Source organism: Microcaecilia unicolor, chromosome 6, assembly GCF_901765095.1.
Source record: "Microcaecilia unicolor chromosome 6, aMicUni1.1, whole genome shotgun sequence".
Taxonomy (NCBI): Eukaryota; Metazoa; Chordata; class Amphibia; order Gymnophiona; family Siphonopidae; genus Microcaecilia; species Microcaecilia unicolor.
In genome coordinates this window covers 160,257,004-160,280,222 of record NC_044036.1, presented here as the reverse complement: position 1 = coordinate 160,280,222, position 23,219 = coordinate 160,257,004, and the positions used below count along the sequence as shown (strand labels likewise).

At 42.2% G+C, this 23,219-nt stretch overlaps 1 protein-coding gene across 1 annotated transcript in view; it reads left to right on the top strand.

The window, feature by feature from the left end:
* Nucleotides 1–23,219, top strand: part of CACNA2D3 (calcium voltage-gated channel auxiliary subunit alpha2delta 3) — an 877,278-nt gene that overhangs the window by 531,155 nt on the left and 322,904 nt on the right. The gene's annotated exons all lie outside the window — the stretch shown is intronic.

Genomic DNA, 23,219 nt, shown 5'->3' with positions numbered 1-23,219 from the left:
CAGGGCTGCCGAGAGACTGGGCTAGGCCTGGGACAAGGCCACCCCCCGGGCCCCCCCCCCCCCCCCCGAGGTCGCCACCTCTCCCCCAACACCCGGCCCCCCTCCGCGCACCAGCGGGCCCCTGCATTGAAATCACAGCGCCTCTCACCTCCATGTGAAGACACTGCAGGCAGCAGCAGATTGCCTCCCTCCTTCGGGCCTCCTTCCCTCCCTGTGTCCCGCCCTCATCTGACAATACTTCCGTGAGGGCGAGACACAGAGAGGGAAGGAAGCCCGAAGGGAGGCGATCTGCTGCTGCCTGCAGCGCTTTCACACGGAAGTGAGAGGCGCTGTGATTTCAATGCAGGGGGCCCAGCCTGGTGGCAGATGGTCGACGACAGACAGGGCCGGTCTTAGCAACTGTAGGGAGCTGTGCAGACCAGTTCTCAGAGCCCACCCACCCCTCCCCAGTAGACCCAAAATGACAGAAACCAAATTAGCATACAGATTCTGCATGCAGCACAATACCAGAAAAACAGAACATTGCTATACATTGCAAAATAAGACAGCAGATGTAAATTCTCAAATTGGACATATTCCAAACACTAAAATGAAAATAAAATGATTTTTTCTACCTTTGTTGTCTTGTGACTGTATTTCAGATCATGTTGGTCCCAGTCTCTGATTCTGTTGCTCTCTATTTGCTCCCTTAACTCCACTTCCAGGGTTTCCTTTCCATTTATTTCTTTACTTTCTTCCTTTCTTCTTCATTTCTTGCCCTACATCCACAGGTAAAAGCTGGGTCCTCCGCGGACTTGACTGGAAGAGGTATAGAGTGGATCCAGCTTTTGCCTATTTTCTCCAGCCATGTGCAGTTTTTCTCCTCTTTTCCCTTTCCCTCATCTCCGTCAGGATGCATCTCCTTCCTCTCTCTTCCCTCTCCTCCATCCATGTCCAGCATTTCTCCTCTCTCTCCTCCCCTCCATCCATGTTCATCTCATGTCCTCTCTTCCCTCCCCTGCATCCATATCCAGCATTTCTCCTCTCCCCTCCATCCATGTGCATCTCCTTCCTGTCTTCCCTCACTTCCATGTCCAGCATTTCTCCTACCCTCCCCTCCATCCATCACAACTCTCCTTGCTCCCCTGCCCTCCCTACTCATCCCCAGTGATTCTCCTTTGCTCCCTGTCCTCCCTCCCTTCCCCTCCATGTCCAGTGACTTGCCCCAACTTACCCCCCTTTTCACCCCCCTCCCCCGAGTTTCATTTCCCAGCCCCAGCTGTGCCCTCAGGTTTCCAGCACATAAGTGTCATAAGTAAATAAATAAGCAGATAAAAACTCTAAGTGTTGAGCACCTGAATCTCAATGATGTCTGTTTTAGTGATCCTTTACCAGGAGAAAATAAATGCCTGCATGAATACAACACCTAGGGAGTCCCTATAAACAGCCCCTCCAAATGACACATTACTACAAAAATTGCTCCGTTATTATACTTCCTCTGTATACATTCCTATGCTGCACAAGCCGGCACGTTTGAAAATATAAGTGAGAATAAATAAAAATGGTACCCACAAATGAAGAGAACGAGGGACAGCCCTTCCTTCCTTCCAGGCCAGCCGCCCTGCATTTAAAAAGTTGCAGTGGCGGCGAAAACGCAGGCTCGCCTCTTCTTTAAGCCCTTCCCCTTCTCTCTCAGCGTGCACTGTGCCGCCTTCGCGGAAACCGGAAATTGCATCAGTGCACGCTGAAAGAGAAGGGGAAGGGCTTAAAGAAGAGGTGAGCCTGCGTTTTTGCTGCTGCCGCAACTTTTTAAATGCAGGGCGGCTGGGGAAAATGAAGCTGAAAATGTCGCAACGAGGAAGAGAGCGCCAAGAAGCGTTGCAGGGCCCCAGGAGGTGTGAGGTCCTGATGATGGAGGGCGGGGTGGGACTCCGGCACCGGGCCCCCCTGGAGGCCCGGGCCCGGGGAATTTTGTCCCCCCTGTCCCCCCCTCTCGGCGGCCCTGATCTTTTGACACAAATCGGAAGATGGGCGTCCTTCTCTCAGGGTCGCCTAAATCGGCATAATCGAAAGCCGATTTTGGGCGTCCCCAACTGCTTCCCATCGTGGGGATGACCAAAGTTCCCAGGGGCGTGTCGGAGGTGTAGTGAAGGTGAGACGGGGGCGTGCCTAACAGATAGCTTTTATCGGTAATGCATGCTAATGCAAGCAAGAGTAGAGACTGACCAAAAGACGAATCCAATGCTAGAGATAGTGTTAGGAAATTCTTTATTACTGCTGGACCTTCTGTATCAGCAGTAATAAAGAATTTCCTAACACTATCTCCAGTGTTAGATTCGTCTTTTGGTCAGCCTCTACTATTGCTTGCTTGGACGATTTAACATAGAGGTTCTGTCCTGCTTTGGTGTTCCTGCTAATACTAGCAGCACACAACTTGAAAAAAGATAATTGAAAAATGTCTAAAATATTGCTGGGATAGAAATGGGCTTAGCATGTGGGAAGGTCCCATATTAAAACACACTAATCCCATATTCTAATTCTGCTTGGTAAAAGGACCCCTAAGTTTGTACCATAGGCAACGGAGGGTTAAACGTCTTTCCTAAGTTTACAAGGAGCTACAGTGGTATTTGAACCAACCAGACTTCCCTCATTACCAGCTATGAGGCCCTTTTACTAATAGGTTGCAACCCTGAACTATCACTTGCCCAACGTGAGTTACCTCAATGAATGGTGGTAAGTGCTTCCCCCCCTCCCCCCAGCATGACCACATGGTAAGTGCAAGCTTACCACATGGCCATGTGTTTTTTTCAGACTTTTTAGCCGCTATCGTAAAAAGAGCCCTGGCGTGCTTTAAAAATGGCCACCACCTCTACCACAGGACCCTTTTTACCACAGCTTGGTAAAAGGGCCCCTTTGTGCTCTAACCACTAGGCTACTCATCTACTCTTTTGGACCAGCCTTAGCCTACCCAGACTTAAATTGGTAGATCAGTCTGGGGGGGGGGGGGTCATTGCTGCTAAAATTTGATTTCAAATATTTAAACTATTAGAAGGAACCACTAATCTAGAAATACCTCAAACTTAAACATGAATGTTTTCATATGATATATGTCATGATGATCTATTTAGCTGAGCTATGGATGGTATGGATTTATTCCTGCACTACTATTAATGTAGCCTAGTTTAGACATACAGATATACCACAAACAGAGGGTCCTTTACTAAAGCTTAACTTGAGTTATCTGCAGTAGGGCCCATAGGAATAAAACGGGCCCTGCTGCAGATAACTTGAGCTAAGCTTTAGTAAAAGACCCCCACAATTTCTTAGTATCTTGAAAAATGAGACACTATTTAAAAATATGTATGTGTTTTGTATCTTTTTTTTTTGTACGTGCAGTGCATGAAAATAAGTTTTGTTTCAGTTTTTCGCAGACATGACATCAGTGATGCATCTCATCAGGCACCATCTATTTAGTCATGGATTATTGTGCTAACCGCCGTTTCAGTCTAGCTAATGAGAAGTACTCAAATTTAAGTCTTCTCTTAATCATCTAATATTGCACTGTAATTTAGCATTAGTCATTGCTTCATAAGAAACCTTTGAACAAATTTCTAGACAAATCAACAAACTGTTTTAGCTATTTTAGTACATCTTTAAAATATAGGTTTACTGAATAGGATCAAAACTAAACAATTCTAGTGTAAGTACGTTGTCCAGGCAGTTGGCTAATATACATTTGGGAACTTTTCAGATTCCAACCAAGCTGGTTTAGAAACTTTTTTCCCCATCACCACAGAGCTAATTCCTACTGGAGGGTCTTATATGCATTGATATTGCAACTCATGCAATCAAGACCAAAGGACCAATACAATAAAAAAAACGTTCAGGATTTTCCAATTAAAAAATCAGCAAAAAAGCTATTTACAGTGCACACTAATACCATAAACACATTCCATTTAAGTTTCAAGTTTGTTTGATATACCGCCTATTGAAGAAAACTGTTTAAGTGGTGTAGAAAAAAAAGTCTAAAAATAGGAGCAACAGGGAGGGAGAGGAGAGAAGGGAAAAGAGAGAGAAAAGAAATCATATGTAGGAAAAGAGCTATAATCAATGAAGGACAGAGGATGGAAGCATTGCTTCTTCTAAACTGAGCAGGAATTCTCCAACTATATTGCTGCCTGTGGGGGGGGGGGGGGGTCATTATTGTATTTTCAATCACTAGGGGCAGGCAAATGACCTGGAGTCCTGAAGAACTTGCCTGTCTGTATTGAAAATGTGATAGTGTAAAAGCACCGCCCACCCCCACTGGCAGGACTGTAGGTGGAGGACCCCTGCTCAGCTTAGAGGGAACAGTGGATGGAATCATAACTAAGATAAATAAGCCAAACAATCAATCTGCTGCCATAAATCCCAGGACTCTACCCCTCAGTGGTGCATAACTAGAGGAGGGTGCCAGGGCTGCATCATGAAGCAAATGCCTTAGTGAGAAAAAAAAAAGTCTTAAGACTCTACTTGAATTTTTGAAAAGATGGTTCCATATCTGCAGTATACAATGATCTGACTACAAAGTGCCTGCACCAGCTCCAGTTGATTCAGAATGCAGCAGCAAGACTCATAGAAGGTTGCAAGCGACGTGACCATATCACACCGTTTCGGCATACAGTTCAAACTTCTCTTATTGACCTATAAGTGCATTCACTCTACAGCTCCTCAGTTCCTCTCCACTCTCATCTCTCCCTACATTCCTCCCTGGGAACTCCGTTCTGCACCCTTCTCCTCCATTGCTAACTCCAGACTCTGTTCCTTTTATCTTGCTGCACCGTATGCCTAGAATAGACTTCCTGAGCCAGTACGTCAACTCCATCTCTGACCGTCTTCAAATCTAAGCTAAAAGCCCACCTTTTTGATGCTGCTTTTAACTCCTAACCCTTGTTCACTTGTTCAGAACCCTTATTTTATCATCCTCACTTTAACATTCCCTTATCTCTTGTTTGTCCTGTTTGCCTGTCCTAATTAGATTGTAAGCTTTGTCGAGCAGGGACTGTCTCTTCTTGTTCAAGTGTACAGCGCTGCGTACGTCTAGTAGCGCTATAGAAATGATAAGTAGTAGTAGCAGTTTTGCAAAAACTTCTTGGCTACCAGTACAATACAGGGCTAAATTTAGAACTCTATGTCTGATCTTCAAGGCCTTGAAAAGAAATGGCCCCGAGTACCTGAAAAATAGGATGACCCTCCACACACCGCCAAGGACACTAAGATCCTCCCAAGGACTTTCACTAACTGCACCCTCTCCAAAAGACATTACACGATGTGATACCTGCAAGCAAGCCTTCTCCGGTGTAGCCCCCACACTGTGGAATGCATTGCCTGATAGGTTGCGCTTAACACAAGACTATCTCTACTTCAGGAAGCAGGTGAGAGCTTGGCTCTTCAACCAGGCCTTTAATGGAAGAAGTAACTAACTCGTTAGTCTCACTCACACACACAAGGAATGACTCAGCTGCATATACTGCAGCAGGACATGTTTATCCACTCCTACCCTAGCTGAGATAATATTTAACCATTTCTCTGACCTCATGTGCAACTTTCTTTATATCAATCACCTTACTTTCTAGCTCTTCCTACTTTCTTACCTATGTATATGTTGCTTGACCCTTCACTATCAATTATAATGTTCTATTACGTATTAAGTTGACATTGTAAATAGTATGCAATAACAAATGCACTCTGATATATCTCAATGTTGTTCACTCTGATATATATCTCAATATATAACTCTTCTGTGTCAAGAGTTGTTCCCCTGTATACGAATTGTAAATAGTATATCATGCCATACTTTGTATTATGTTTGAATATTTTTACTGCTGTAATTGTCTATTGCTCATGTTTGATTTATTCTTACTGTACGCAGCCTTGAGTGAATTCCTTCAAAAGGGCGGTAAATAAATCCTAATAAATAAATAAATAAATAAATAAATAATAAATAAATATGTAAACTCAGGGGCAAATTACTCCAAACTGTAGGAGCAGTAGCAGTAAATATTAAGAGGCCCTTTTACTAAGCCATTTGGGCGTTTATGTGTGCCCAACACATGCCAATTTGGAACTACCGCCCGGCTACTATGTGTCCTGAGCGGTAATTTCATTTTGTAAGCGTGTCAGAAATTTTCTGGCACGTGGCACTAAGCGGGCGGTAATCAGGTTAAAAGCGTGCAGACGATTACTGCCCAGTTAATGCGTGAGATCTTACAATTAAGTCAATGGGTGGTGGTAAGGTCTCAGGCCCAAAATGGACATGCATCAATTTTCATTTTGCCACATGTCCATTTTTGGCCAAAAAAAGGCCATTTTTGCAGGTGCACTGAAAAATGAACCTGCACACGTCCAATACATGTGTCTACACCAGTGCAGGCCACTTTTTGGCGCACCTTAGTAAAAGGACCCCTGAATGACTAATGGTATAAAGGAAAAGAACCCTAATAAATCTAATAACCAGCAGGATCTGCTGGGATGATCTCAAGATACATGAGGATAAGTACGGAACTAGGTAGTGGTACAAGAAGAGTGACTCACCCAGTATAACACTTTGTGAACGATCATCAGCAATTTACAGGATATTCTATACAACACAGGTAGCTAATGTGATTTCAGTAATGTGACGTGGTCAAATATTTTAGCACCGGTAGTCTCTAATACATGAATGCCTTGTAACAAGGCTTTACAGTAATCTAAGCTGGATAGGACAAGAGCATGGACCAAAGTTCTCAGGGGGACTTTTACTAAGGCGCACTGGCGTTTTTAGCATGCGCTAAAAATGGGCGCATGCTAAAGACGCCAATGTATTCCTATGAGCGTCTTTAGCATTTAGCTTGCACCTATTTTTAATGTGCGCTAAAAACACCTGCGCGCCTTACGAAAAGACCCCCATAGTGAATTAATTCTTGCATAGCTATGTCCAATGATAGAGGCAAGGGAAAGAATGCATTAAGGGGCCCTTTTACTAAGCCGCATAAGCGTCTACACAAGCCCAATGTGTGCCAAAATGGCGTTACCGAATGGCTACCACGTGGCTCTTGCAGTAATTTCATTTTTGGTGCGCGTCCGATACGCGAGGCTAAAAAAATAATTTTAATTTTCTGCCATGCATATCGGACGTGCGCCAAGTGGCATTTGGCATGCATCGGTCACTACCGCCCGGTTACTGCATGAGACTTTACCATTAGGTCAATGGCTGGCAGTAAGGTCTCAGACCCAAAATGGACGCACAGCAATTTTCATTTTGCCACACGTCCATTTTCAGCAAAAATTTTAAAAAGGCCTTTTTTACAGGTGCACTGAAAAATGATTCTGCGTACGCCCAAAACTCACATCTACACTACCACAGTCCATTTTTCAGCGCACCTTAGTAAAAGGACCCCTAAAGTAGTTAGTAAAGACTACATAGATAAGTACATAAGTATTACCATGCTGGGAAAGACGAAAGGTCCATCAAGCCCAGCATCCTGTTTCCAACAATGGCCAATCCAGGTCACAAATACTTGGCAAGATCCTAAACAAGTACAAAACATTTTATACTGCTTATCCCAGAAATAGTGGATTTTCCCCAAGTCCATGTAATAACGGTCTAAGGACTTTTCCTTTAGGAAGCCGTCCAAACCTTTTTTAAACTCCGCTAAGCTAACCGCCTTTACCACATTCATTGAGTGAAGAATTATTTTCTCCAATTCGTTTTAAATTTACTACATTGTAGCTTCATTGCATGCCCCCTAGTCCTAGTATTTTTGGAAAGCGTAAACAGACGCTTCACATCTACCCGTTCAACGCCACTCATTATTTTATGAGTGGCGTTTGCTAAGAAAGCAAATAGAATGTTAGGTATCATTAGGAAAGGAATGGAAAACAAAAATGAGGATGTTATAATGCCTTTGTATCGCTCCATGGTGCAACCGCACCTTGAATATTGTGTTCAATTCTGGTCGACGCATCTCAAAAAAGATACAGTGGAATTAGAAAAGGTGCAGAGAAGGGCGACAAAAATGATAAAGGGGATGGGACAACTTCCCTATGAGGAAAGACTAAAGTGGCTAGGGCTCTTCAGCTTGGAGAAAAGACAGTTGAGGGGAGATATGATAGTCGTCCCATCCCCGTTATCATTTTTGTCGCCCTTCTCTGCACCTTTTCTAATTCCACTGTATCTTTTTGAGATGCGTCGACCAGAATTGAAAACAATATTCAAGGTGCGGTTGCACCATGGAGCAATACAAAGGCATTATAATATCCTCATTTTTGTTTTCCATTCCTTTGCTAATGATACCTAACATTCTATTTGCTTTCTTAGCCACAGCAGCACACTGAGCAGAAGGTTTCAATGTATCATCAACGACGACACCTAGGACCCTTTCTTGGTCTGTGACTCCTAGCATGGAACCTTGCATGACGTATCTATAACTTGGGTTCCTCTTTCCCACATGCATCACTTTGCACTTGCTCACATTAAATGTCATCTACCATTTAGACGCCCAGTCTCGTAAGATCCTCTTGTAATTTTTCACAATTGTCCCGCGATTTAACGACTTTGAATAACTTTGTGTCATCAGCAAATTTAATTACCTCACTAGTTACTCCCATCTCTAGGTCATTTATAAATATGTTAAAAAGCAGCAGTCCCAGCACAGACCCCTGGGGAACCCCACTAACTACCCTTCTCCATTGAGAATACTGACCATTTAACCCTACTCTCCGTTTTCTATCTTTTAACCAGTTTTTAATCCACAATAGAACACTACCTCCTATCCCATGACTCTCCAATGTCCTCTGGACTCTTTCATGAGGTACTTTATCAAACGCCTTCTGAAAATCCAGATACACAATATCAACCGGCTCCCCTTTATTTTCCGCCAAAATCGTTTTACCCACACTAGCCCATTCCTCAAGTCATTTCACTGGCTCCCTGTCCGCTTCCGCGTACAATTCAAACTTCTCTTACTGACCTGTAAATACATCCATTCTGCAATCCCCCATTACCTCTCCTCTCTCATCTCTCCCTACATTCCTCCCCGTAAACTCCGCTCGCTGGACAAATCTCTCTTGTCATCCCCCTTCTCCTCCACTGCCAATTCCAGGCTTCGTTCCTTTTCCCTCGCGGCACCTTATGCCTGGAATGGACTTCCCGAGCCTGTACGCCTAGCTTCATCTCTGCCTGTTTTCAAATCTATGCTGAAAACCCACCTTTTCACCACTGCTTTTGGCTCCTAACCACTACTCAATTCCCCTATCCTTGTTCCTTCTCACCCAGTACTTTCCTCGCCCTTAATTGTCTTGTCTGTCTGTATTTTTAGATTGTAAGCTCTATCGAGCAGGGACTATCTCTCTGTGTCAGGTGTTCAGCGCTGCATGCGTCTGGTAGCGCTATACAAATGTTAATAATATTAACAATAATATTTCTTCACCCCTTCAAAGAAATGTAGTAGATTGGTGAGGCAAGATTTCCCTTCACTAAATCCATGTTGACTTTGTCTCATTAATCCATGCTTTTGAATATGCTCTGTAATTTTGTTCTTAATAATAGTCTCTACCATTTTGCCCCACACTGACGTCAGACTCACTGGTCTGTAATTTCCAGGATGTCTTCTGGAACCTTTTTTTAAAAATCGGTGTTATATTGGCCACCCTCCAATCTTCCGGTACCATGCTTGATTTTAAGGATAAATTACATATTACTAACAATAGCACTGCAAGCTCATTTTTCAGTTCTATCAGTACTCTGGGATGAATACCATCCGGTTCAGGAGATTTGCTACTCTTCAGTTTGTAGAACTGCCCCATTACATCCTCTAGGTGTACAGAGACTTCATTAAGTTTCTCTGACTCGTCAGCTTCGAATACCATTTCCGGCACCGGTATCCCACTCAAATATTCCTCGGTGAAGACCGAAGCAAAGAATTAATTTAATATCTCCGCTACGGCTTTGTCTTCCCTGATCGCCCCTTTTACTCCTCAGTCATCTAGCAGTCTAACCGATTCTTTTGCCAGCTTCCTGCTTTTAATATACCTAAAAAAATTTTTACTATGTGTTTTTGCCTCCAACGCAATCTTTTTTTTAAGTCCCTCTTAGCCTTCCGTATCAGCGCTTTGCATTTGACTTGACATTCCTTATGCTGTTTCTTATTATTTTCGGTTGGTTCCTTCTTCCATTTTCTGAAGGATTTTCTTTTAGCTCTAATAGCTTCCTTCACCTCACTTTTTAACCAAGCTGTTGTTTGGTCTTCCATCCTTCTATCTTAATACGCGGAATATATTTGGTCTGGGCTTCCAGGATGGTGTTGTTGAACAGCATCCACGCCTGATGTAAATTTTTGACCCTTGCAGTCGCTCCTCTTTCACCGTTCTTCTCATTTTATCATAGTCTCCTTTTTTAAAGTTAAATGCTAATGTATTTGATTTCCTATGTATACTTACTTCAAAGCTAATATCAAATCCGATCATATTATGATCACTGTTATCAAGCAGCCCCAGCACCATTACCTCCTGCACCAGATCATGTGCTCCACTAAGGACTAGGTCTAGAATGTTTCCTTTTCTCAACGGCTCCTGTACCAGCTGCTCCATAAAGCTGTCCTTGATTTCATCAAGGAATTCTGCCTCCCTAGCGTGCCCTGATGTGACATTTACCCAGTCAATATCAGGGTAATTGAAATCACCCATTATTATCATGTTGCCCAGTTTGTTTGCGTCCCTAATGTCCTTTAACATTTCAGCATCCGTCTGTTCATCCTGGCCAGACAGACGGTAGTACACTCCTATCAGTATCCTTTTCCCACTTTACACATGGAATTTCAATCCACAGTGATTCCAAGAAGTGTTTTGTTTCCTGCAGAATTTTCAATCTATTTGATTCAAGGCTCTCGTTAATATACAATACTACCCCTCCACCAATTCGATCCACCCTATCATTACGATATAATTTGTACCCTGGTATGACAGTGTCCCACTGGTTATCCTCCTTCCACCATGTCTCAGAGATGCCTATTATATCTCATTTTTCATTTAGTGCAATATATTCTAACTCTCCCATCTTATTTCTTAGGCTCCTGGCATTCACATATAGACATTTCAAAGTATGTTTGTTGTTCCTATTTACATGATGCTTAGTACTTGACAGTATTAATTTGCAATCTTTTGTCTGATTTTTATTTTTATTTAAGGACACCTGATCTACTACAGCCTCTTTTGCAACCTCACTATCAGGATACCCTATCTTCCCTGTTTTGGTGATATCTTTGAAATATACCTTATCCTGAACCATGCGCTTTTAAGCAACTGGCGACCTTCCCCCCATTTCTAGTTTAAAAGCTGCTCTATCTCCTTTTTAAATGTAACATTATACAGGGCACAATAGGAGTTCAGGATCCCAGGATACTACTTGTTTTCCATGATCTGTGTGTTAGTTTCATCTCCAACTAAAAATGATTCATAGACTTTATTCTTATTATATATAGAACAGTAGAAAACAGAGACCCTGATTTCTTTCAAATGAAAATTAAAGGCAGACCATCGACTTATTCTTTGTTAAGCTTTGCCCAGGATTCAGTTGGATAGCTGGCAATATTAAATATCAAAAAATGCAGATATTGGTCCATTAAAAACTTAAAACAATATGCTGGATTGTTCAGCATTTGCTTAAAATGAGTTAAGAGGAAGACCTATTTCTCATAGGAAACAAGGAGTTTAGGATATTGTTAAATTGTGTTGCACTACAATTATCTCATCACAAAATATTATGGAAAGGTTGCAGTGACCCTTTCAGGCTTATTTTCGAAAGAAAAGGGTGCCCATCTTTCAACACAAATTGGGAGATGGGCATCCTTCTTCCACGGTCGCCCAAATCGGTATAATCGAAAGTCGATTTTGGGTGTCCTCAACTGCTTTCCATCGCGGGGATGACCAAAGTTCATGGGGGGGTATCGGAAGCATAGCGAAGGCGGGACTGGGGCGTGCTTAACACATGGGCGTCCTCGGCCGATAATGGAAAAAAGAAGGGCATCCCTGACAAACACTTGGCTGACTTGGTCCTTTTTTTTTACGACCAAGCCACAAAAATGTGCCCTAAATGACCAGATGACCACCGGAGGGAATCGGGGATCACCTCCCCTTACGCCCCCAGTGGTCACTAACCCCCTCCCACCCTCAAAAAAGTTTTTAAAATATTTTCCAGCCTCTATGCCAGCCTCAAATATCATACCCAGCTCCATGATAGCAGTATACAGGTCCCTGGAGCAGTTTTAGTGGGTGCAGTGCACTTCAGGCAGGTGGACCCAGGCCCATCCCCCTCTACCTGTTATACTTGTGGTGATAAATGTGAGCCCTCCAAAACCCACCACAAACCCACTGTACCCACATGTAGGTGCCCCCCTTCATCCCTAAGGGCTATAGTAGTGGTGTACAGTTGTGGGGAGTGGGTTTTAAGGGGGGGTTGGAGGGCTCAGCATACAAAGTAAGGGAGCTATGCACCTGGGAGCTTTTTCTGAAGTCCACTGCATTGCCCCCCAGGGTGCCTGGTTGGTGTCCTGGCATGTCAAGGAGACCAGTGCACTACAAATGCTGGCCCCTCCCATGGCCAAATGGCTTGGATTTGGTTGTTTCTGAGATGGGCATCCTCAGTTTCCATTATCGCTGAAAATCGGGGACAACCATCTCTAAGATCGACCTAAATGTTGAGATTTGGGCATCCCCAACCATATTATCAAAACGAAAGATGGCCGCCCATCTTGTTTCGATAATACGGGTTTCCCCGCCCCTTTGCGGGAATGTCCTGCAAGGACGTCCTCAGGAAAACTTGGGCACCCCGTTCGATTATGCCTCTCCACATGATTCATGGGAACATGCTTTTTTGAAAAATGTGATCTGGCATTATTATTAGCAGTTGTATAAGTTGTTGTTACACTTCACAAATATTAGGTTTAAAGCTAATAAACATTTGCTAAACATTGGAGGAATAGCCAAAAAGCAAAATAAGATCACTTTGGACAATTGTAATCATGCTTGTATTTTCAGCTAAATAATATCATCTAATATTTGTATACTGTATGCATCTGAGGAACATCAGTCATTCTGTTACATCAAGTACTTTAAGTGAAGCAAGTAATACAATCCAGAAGCAATCAAAAGCATAAATTATTATGGAAATACATGTCTAGTCTTTTCATCTATTACAAGGACTATATCCATAGGCCTAGTGAAGGTTCTGACTGTGGACCAAAAAATATGCAGAATTTTCCACAATGAATCATTTTGAGAACTTTCTGGCACTCTATATTCATGTCAGGCAGCACAGCAAAGTTTGCATTGTTGGACACCCAAAAACCCTTAACTTTCAATCTTTCTAAATTCTACTTAGTATGTAAATAGAGGTTGTCATGCATGGAGAAATCACCAAAACTAAATCAAATGTGGTCTTTTCTTCCTGTTTTAAAAACTGATTTAATTCTGCCTTCACATATGTTTTCTATTTTTCTGGGTTATTTTGTTAAAATTTTGTTGACCGCTAGCTATTGAACATAATATTCAACCTACTTTGATAGCCTTCCCTCGCTGGGAGAAATGGTCCTTAACATCATCATCCGTCGTAGTCCTAACCAACACCCTTATGAATATTCAACACAATATATACAATCCAGCCTTAAATAAACCTCACACAAAGCTTGTTTGCAGCTAGATATTGGTCACAGCTTTATTAACACGATTTGAGCAAATAGATATCAAAATTGCAGTAAATAACACAACAGTAACATCCAATGTGGCCTTCATAATTCACTTGAGCTAGTTGGTGACGAACCTAGCTCCTTTAAAGATTACAACATTTATTGGATCAGAGGGACCTGCGGTGACGCAGGGCCTCGCCTTCACTTGTGATGGTGCTGCCTACGAGTTATCCCTTGTTACAATAACTTCCATAATGCTTCAGCCGCACCTGGGTCCAGTACTAGGCTCATTTGGGCCCAGCCTACAACGCTGTGACTGCCCTACCCCAGACCTCCACTATCCCACCATACCCCAAAAAGTAACCAGAAATAGAGCTACAACAAGTAACCACAAGCAACTCCCACCAAGAGGGAGGGAGGAAAAAGTCACCTCGCACCCAGCATTCCTACCCACTACCTCCCACCTCTCACTCAACACCCAAATGCCCCAAAGCCTGCTAAAAATCTCCAATTGTAGTCTTCAGAGTTCCTCTTTTTCCTAACCTCCTGACCAATCCCCTTACCCATCTCTTACCAACCTACTCTAACCTATCAGTACCTCTCCTTTATACTCTTTCACCATCTTTGTCCTCTTTACTTAAACTGTCCCCACAATGGCAATTACACTATAAATTTATATATAAAAAAAAATAAAAAGGTGATGTGGGTGCAGCCTCAGCCAATATTATCAACCCCACAGTTTAAACTGCAGGGCCCTAAAAACAGTTTCGCTACATATATGAAGGGTTCGGAAAAGAGGTTATGATGTCCTGGTTTGCTCTTCAATTAAAAATCACCTATGGCTACTGATACAAGAGCATAAGAATTAGCAAAATACTTTTTATCTCATGCCATATGTGGAATATTTTTTTTTGTGAGTTTTGTGTAGCTTTGGCTCTGCTGTGTTCATTGGCGCAATGCAATATACTGCTCTGGGAAAAGAGCAAGACCCGAAATAGCCAATCTTCAGACTGGCTGAATTATGCTGTTGCAGTTCAATTCTTGCATGGGCACACCAAAACGTGTTAGTGTCACTGAGGTCAATGGCTCTAAAATCAATTTTCATAGCAGTGATTTTCCCTTTGGAAACACAGCTTAGATGAAAGCAGTTCTTGCAGGGTTTCTAGTTCACCGCATTGTGGACAGCAAAGCCCTTGCCTTGCAGATGGGTCACGGGAGAATTTCTTACCACCTTGCAAGAGTTATTTTACTTGTGCATTCTGTAAGACCTCCAACACGTTTCTGTGTTACTCTACATTGTATGCATAATTAGGACATATCTTGAGGGAGTGTAGGCTTAATGGTGCAAAGCAGCAACTCATTTTAAATACATTAACACAATCAAGACCTAAAAGTCCCAGCAGAACAGCTTATGAAATGTACATTTATATTTTTCCAGTATGTTGAATGCAAGGGCATTTGGGGGGAAAACAAACCTGATGAAATGCAGAGACCCAGTAAGATCTTCAACTGAAAGTCAACATTAACGATATCCTGGATGCCAAACTTGAAACAATCAGGAATTGACTCTCCCCAAACAATTGTGTTCAGTGGAAGGATTTCCAGCTGTAAAAATAAAGCAGGGTCCAATATTTCAGTTTCCTACTGAATCCCAGTATTGCGCAAAAATTTATTTTTCAAATGCTGCACATTTAACTATTAAACATGCATCTCACTAATAATTTTGCAGCACTTTTTTTCTGTTGCTGAACAAAAGCATGCATCTTTTAGCTCCTGCATGGAAAAGGGGCAGCCCTACATTCTTTGCCAGAGATTGTTTATTTTTGTGCTTATTAGGACTTATTATACTGCTTATTCTGACCAGCAGATTTGAGCGGTTCACAAACTAAAAACAAGATACACAAAAAGAAAGAAAAAAAGGGATCGCCAATTGTTAACAGGACAGTAAGGCTCCAAGCACACAAGAGCAATCGTAACAAAGTCAACCAATTTCCCTGCTATTCCAATCAGAGTATATGAACATCCAACCCAACCTATCCCATCGTAAGTCAGAGGGAGGAAATAGATCATAGGGATACACTATAAGCCAATTTTAAAAAATGTGACTTCAAAAGAAACTTAAACCTATTAAAAGAAAGTTCAGTAAGAATGTCAGGTGGAAAATCATTCCATAATTTAGGAGATATAAAGAAGAATGCAGTATGTTGAGTAGATTCTAAATGAACAGATCGAGGATTAGGGAGGACAACATGGTTAGGGTCAAGAGAACGCAATAGGCGGGATGGGGTATACAGAAAGATTAAAGAAGATAGGACAGTTGGCACATATGGAAAGCTTTATGAGTCAAAGTAAGAATTTTAAATAGAATCCAATAATGATAGGTAACCAATGCAGATAAATGAATAGTAGAGTAATATGGTCTGATTTTCCTCAATTACCAAGTAGTCTGGCTGCCATATTTGGAACTGTTTATAATCATCTTAACTGGGAATTAGGAATACCGGCGTTATCAGAGTTACAATAGTCTAGTTTAGAAATGTAAAGTGACAAGCTATGTAAAGTTTAAAAATCCAACAAATTTCAAAGAAAATGAAGAGTATGGAGAATCAGAAAACAAGAATTAGAAACTTCAAATATTTGTCTTATGAATGATGATTGATTATCAGACCAAATACCTGAGGGGTCCTTTTACAAAGCTGCAGTAAAAAGCAGCTTGTGGTAGTGTGAGCACATCTTTTTGGTGCACGCTGGGCCAGTTTTTACCGTGGCTGGGAAAAAGGTCATTTTTTAATGGGATGGGAAATGGGCGTGCACAAAAATTAAAACTATTTCCTACTGCGGGATTCTGCACATGCCAAACTTGGAATTACCACCAGACGCACGTGCTGCCTTGGTGGTAGTGCCAATTTGGCGCATGATACCCACACTTTATGCCTCCCATAGCTTTGTAAAAGGGCCCCTGAATATTTAAAAGAAGATACTGGCTGGATAGGGTGCCCCAAAAGAACTGGGACCAGCAGTGGAGGAGGAGAAAGTGTACTGGAAACCCAACATGTGGTAGTTTTATCAGGATTTAAAATGAGCTGGTTAAATGAAAGCCAGTAGGCCAAAGAGAATAAACAGCAATGGAAAATATAAAAGTCAATGTTAAGAGGGGAAGTGGAAAAGCATAATAAAATATCATCTGCACAGAAAAAAATTGATATTAAATTCCTGAATAAGCATTGTGAGTGAGTTTGTTAAAATATTAAAAAGTAGAGGGGATAAAATTGAGCCCTTGGGTAAACCACAAGTGAGGATGTAAGATCTGGAAGAATTAACATTGGTATTTATTGAGAAAGATCGAGAGAAAAGAAGAGAACCAGTTAAGCACTGTGCCAGAAAGTCTGATATCAGACAAATGAGAAAGTAAAAGTGAATGATCAATAAGATCAAAGGTGGTAGAAAGGTCCAATGAAACCACAAGTGCAATGTTGCCCTTATCTAGAATTGCATGAAGATCACTAAGAAAAGAGTTAATGACTGTCTCTGTACTATGAAATGGGCAAAACCCAATTGGTAGGAATGGAGAATTATAGGTTGACCAATGAATGTAAGATGTTGTGAATAACAACTTTTTCAGCAATTTTTGACAGAAATGGAAGGTTAGAAACCGGACTAGGAATAAGAGGGGTGAGAGATAGTTTCTTCAAATGAGGGCAGACAGTAGCTTGTTTCCACAAAATGGGAACTGAACTTACAGAAAGACTATTACAGACCATATTATGCACCAAAGGGAACAGCCCTTGAGAGTTAATTTGGGGAGGAAGGGTTGGTAGAAAATTGGAAAGGGTGGTAACTTTGGGCAAGAGAGTCTGCAGAAAGACTAATTGCTAAAACATCAGTATTAGATAGTTTAGTTGGATAAGCAATAATTTGAAAAAGTTGCGTTGAAGGATTTGTTGAGGTAGTGATCAAATTAGAAAAATAGTCTTCTGTTGAAAAGCATATAATTTATCCTACATGAGGCAGGAACTGTAGGACCTCTTGCATCAGGGAATACTAGTTCATAGTTTATTTGCATTTATTACACCGCCATTAGCTAACTTGCAGATCACAGGGGTGTACAAGTCTAAAATCATAAGCATCGAATAATGAAACACAACAATTAAATTAAGGAACGGACAACACTCAATCTCTTTCGACATAATTTCATTCTTTCAAATTGCATGGGACAATACACACCAATTCTAATTAATTGTACTTCTACTTGTCCACTGGAGTCTATATTCACCTCTCTGGACTTTGTAAGCCACATTGAGCCTACTAATATGCGGGAAAATGTGGGATACAAATGTAACAAATAAATAAATCGAAAAATGGAAAGGAACTCCAATAAATTTATGGGATAGAAACAACACAAACACTCAAACAAAGACCCAAATATGCAATCATGGAAAGGAATAAGGAAAGTACAGTAGCTATCACAGAGACACCAAGGGTGGCCCATCTCAAAGTGTGAGATTTACCACCACAATGAGAGGTCCATGCAAAAACCTTCCCACACAGTTAATGCAGGCACAGGATAGAAATACAGGAAGGGTTTCAGCGTGGGTGTTAACTGGCTTGGAAATCCTTACCACAGACTGTATTAACATGCAGCTAAATACATGTTAATATCGCCATTTTGTACCAGATCTGGGGCAACATAGAAGGTTTGGTTGAGAGGAGTGGGTATCACCCTCAAACCTGACCACCCTGCCCTGGACTGCTTCCCACCCCCACTCCTTCCCCAGCATATTTTTTTTAAAGTTTCCAAGGTGATCTAGTGATCTCTCTCCCAACCCAAACCCCCTTACCCTAATAATTTTTAAAATGCCCTGGTGGTCAATTAGCCCCCAGCCCCCTCTCATGACTTGACCTCCTTTCCCCTAATATAAACAAAAATATGCCTTGGTGGTCTAGTAGCCTTCCAGACTCCCTCCCACTCAAACACAAATTCCCTAGTAGTCAGTTCCTCTTCCTCCCCATCCCCAGTCCCCAAAAAATCCCTAATAGCCCTATGAGTCCCCACTTAACCCATTACTCCAATCTGAGGTCCCATGATCCCATACTTTGAATGAGGCAGGAGCAATGGTCACTCGCTCCTGCCTCAGTCTCCATCATCTTCAAAATGTTGGTGCCCTCCCCTGTGAGATGCATCCTGGGATGCGCTTGGTGAAGCCCATTTACCATATAAAGCATCTTATTAACTAACCCCATAAACAGGAGAAAAGGAAAAATCTGGCTGAAGCTCTACATAATATCATTGCAGTGATCAAAACAATCCCCATAGAAACCACTGCAGAAACAAACCAACTAATTTTTTTTACTGCTGTTGTTACCATAAAGTACTAAGGTATGAAATAAAGAAACCAAAGTCATTAAAAAAGGAAAGCCAAAATAGAAAGTCTGCCTAGAAAAGACAATCAAAAACTCTGGGTAGATGTGAGCAATTTGAAGACTCTGAACGAAAGACAAAAAAAAAAAGAGTAAAACTTAATCTTATTAAATGTACAGTGCCGGGCCCAAAACCACCTCAGCAGTATCAGAAGAACTAAAGCAAAGAATTGTGGCAGTAGCACAGAAAATTCAGTGATATGAAAACAAAGTTGTCCAGTACAGACAAAACAACAAGTATACAAGAAATCAGCACCAGGTTCTACAGAAGCCTTGAAACTGGTCAACAAAACAATGAAACCACTGCAAGTCCCGATAAAGAAAAAGCATTTAAGTTTTGGAAAAAGTTTTGGGAAAAGCAAAAAGAAAATAATAGAAAATCTCCATGGATCAACAAAGTTGCAACAGAGTATGAAGGAAACCTGATGACAGATACTGTGATAATAATGAAATGGGTTGAAAGCAAGCCAGAAAGGTCAACAACTTGAAATCCCCTGGAAAAGATGAAGTTCATGGATTCTGGCTAAAACATCTGACAAGCCTACACCCCAGATTAGCAACTCAGTTTAACAGCATTATATAAATAACAACTAATGAAGAATGGATGACAACAGGAAGAACCTTTTTGATCTAGAAACATAAAGAAAAAGGCAATTATCCTAACTATAGACTAATAACTTGCCTACCCATTGATATCAAACTGTTCACTGCAATTGTGGTTAATTTAATATATGCCTATTTAAAGGAAAACTTGGGTCTGATATTCTGCCGGAAATTATTGGTGTTTTGTTAACCACAGCAGTGCTATCCTCGGAAATTCAATGCTGGACCATGTCCTGGATCCAGCACTGAATTTCTGGATATATGGAGCTAGTGAAACCATAAGGAGGAAGGCCCTCACGTATAATGAAAGCAATGGACAAAAGAGTGAGGACAGTTCAAAGAGGATATAAGGAAGTCTTTAATATCAACAACTTAAAAAAAGGACCCAACACGGCCGTATTTTAGCTCCAGAGCCTGGAGGAGTGGCCTAGTGGTTAGGGTGGTGGACTTTGGTCCTGAGGAACTGAGTTCGATTCCCACTTCAGGCACAAACAGCTCCTTGTGACTCTGGGCAAGTCACTTAACCCTCCATTGCCCCAGGTACAAATAAGTACCTGTATACAATATGTAAACCACATTGAGCCTGCCATGAGTGGGAAAGCATGGAGTACAAATGTAACAAAAAAAAATATCTTATGTTGTTGCTGAAGGTTATCAATAGAAATCAAACAAAATAAAACATGGAAAAGAAAATAAGATGATACCTTTTTTATTGGACATAACTTAATACATTTCTTGATTAGCTTTCGAAGGTTGCCCTTCTTCATCAGATCGGAAATAAGCAAATGTGCTAGCTGACAGTGTAAATAAGTGAAAACATTCAAGCATTACTATGACAGTCTGACAGGGTGGGAGGATGGGGGTGGGTAGGAGATATGCATGGGGACATCAAAGCATATCATTGATATTCTAACAGGATGGGTGTAGATAGGTGAGGGATGGGGTGATCAACAGAGAAATACAGCTTTATGGTTTATAATGGGCTAGGAACCCCAGATCCTTGTTAAGTCCTTTCTGTTGGGTGTTAAAATATTCAATCATTCTGACTTCAAAGGTCTTACATTCTTGTATGGTTTTAAAGTTACCTTTCAGGATTCTCACTGTGAAGTCACTGGTACAGTGTCTTGGTCCTGTAAAATGCTGACCAACAGGGGTGGGAGCCCTACTGGCACCAGTATTGTTCATGTGATGTCTATGTAAATTGAATCTTGTCTTAAGCATCTGGCCTGTTTCTCCAATATAGCATCCTTCGTTACATTTTTTACACTGGATGATATATACCACATTGGAAGATGAGCAAGTGAAAGATTCCTTTATGTTGAATATCTTTCCTTTGTGGATGACTGTGGGATCCTGTGAAATGTTTTGGCATAGTTTGCAACTGGATAAATTACAGGGAAGTGTGCCCTTCTGTTCCTTTTCAGTCTGTGATGGAAGTTTACTTCTGATTAGCTTGTGTTTTAAGTTGGGTGGCTGTCGGAAGGCCAGTACTGGTGGGGATGGGAATATCTCTTTCAGTAATTCATCAGCACAAGAGTCTGCATCAGGGGTCTAATAAATCTCTTATGTTGTTGCTGAAGAAATATATAGCTGTTTGGCTTCCGTAAAATATAGAGTTGTTGCACTACAGTCCGGCATGGCGACAAAGCAATGTTACGGAAGCCAAACAGCTATATATTTCTTCAGCAACAACATAAGAGATTTATTAGACCCCTGATGCAGACTCTTGTGCTGAAACACGACCATGTCGGGTCCTTTTTTTTAAAGCTGTTGATTGATATTAAAGACTTTGCTATATCCTCTTTGAAATGTCCTCACTCTTTTGTCCATTGCTAGCGAAACCATAGCAGCTAAGTTCAATATTCAGCATTTAACTGGCTGTGGTGAACTGCATAAAGATAGGACTGACTTTTATGTGGTTCTATTTATTCAGTTACCTTGGCCAATTAAGTACTTAGAGGTCCTTTTACAAAGTGTCAGTAAGCCCAACGTGGGCTTATTGCATGCTAACCCAGAACTACCGCTGACCAAACGCGACCGCTGGTGGTAGTTTTGCCTTGAGCACGTGCCATTTCTGGTGCACTGGAAATTTTTAAAATTTTATAGCACAGCGCTAACCTGGCGGTAATCGGGCATCGCCATGTGCTGCCTGGTTACTGCTGGGTTATCACAGGAGCCCTTACCGCTACCTCAACAGGTGGCATTAAGTACTTCCCCCCCCCCCCCCTGCATGGCCATGTGGTAAGAGTAATCTTACCGCATGGCCATTTGTTTAGGGGCTTTTTACCCTCTGCGGTAAAAGGTCCCTGGCACATAGGAAAAAAGAGCCCCCACCACTACCGCAGGGCCCTTTTTCCCGCAGCTTAGTAGAAGGACCCCATAACCAGTAAAGTGCTGACTTCCCCCCCCCCCCACCCCCCAGAACACTCCCAAAATAGCCAGTTTTGCTTTAGGCACTAACCAGATATTTTCAGTGGCACGATCCAGTTAAGTGCCACTGAATATGACTGGTTAGCCCCAAACAAATGATTTGACTGGCCAGGAGACATTTCTGGCTAGTTAAAATGGTTTGCCTATCAATCAACCCCTTGCTTTTCCCAATAGAACACAAGGGAACTTGAAAAAACTCAAGAGGGAAAAAAAAGAACATCTGCTGATTGACAATCCCCTGGATTCTATGTATGGTGCACATAAATGGGCACCGATATTTGACTGCTGATCCATTTCCATTTGTTTAGTCTTATATCCCACATTATCCAAATCAAGTGTGGTTCTAAGTGGCTTACAATGTAACAAGATCAGTTAACTTGGTTGACAAGTAAATAAGAGACTGTAGGTCTGAGATGTGTGCCCAACTAAATTGGCTAGCGAGCCAAGTGGTGGCAATAATTGGGTGCTAATTGGCACCAATTTGAATTGGCATGCACATCTTGCTATGCGCTATTCTTTAACAATGTGCACCCAAATCACATAGCATGCAACCCAAAAATGGGAGGTGCATGGATGGGTCAGGGGCTTTCCTAAAATCATAGAATACCAATGATGCATGCCCAAATTGGGTGCCAGGAATTACATCTGGTTTCAGCAGGCGCAAGTACTGGTGTCCAAATTTGGACGCAAAAATTGGCACTCAATGCTATTCTATAATGAGTGCTGTTCTTTGACTTCCTGTTCAGGGCCGCCGAGAGACTGGGCCAGGCCCGGGACAAGGCCGCCCCCGGGCCCCCCCCCCACCCAAGGCCGCCGGGCCCCCTGCCACCGGGCCCTCTCTCCACCCCCGGGCCCTCTGCACTGACCTTAAGCACCTCACCTTCGAAAGCGCAGCAAGCAGCAGCAGACCACTCCTTCCTTCTGTGTCCCGCCCTCGAGGAAGTTACGTCAGGCAACGGCGGGACACGGAAGGAAGGAGTGGTCTGCTGCTGCTTGCTGCGCTTTTGGAGGTGAGGCGCTTAAATTCAATGCCAAGGAGCGATGGAGGGCGGGCAGGCTGGACTGCGGCGGCGGCACCGGGCCCCCCCA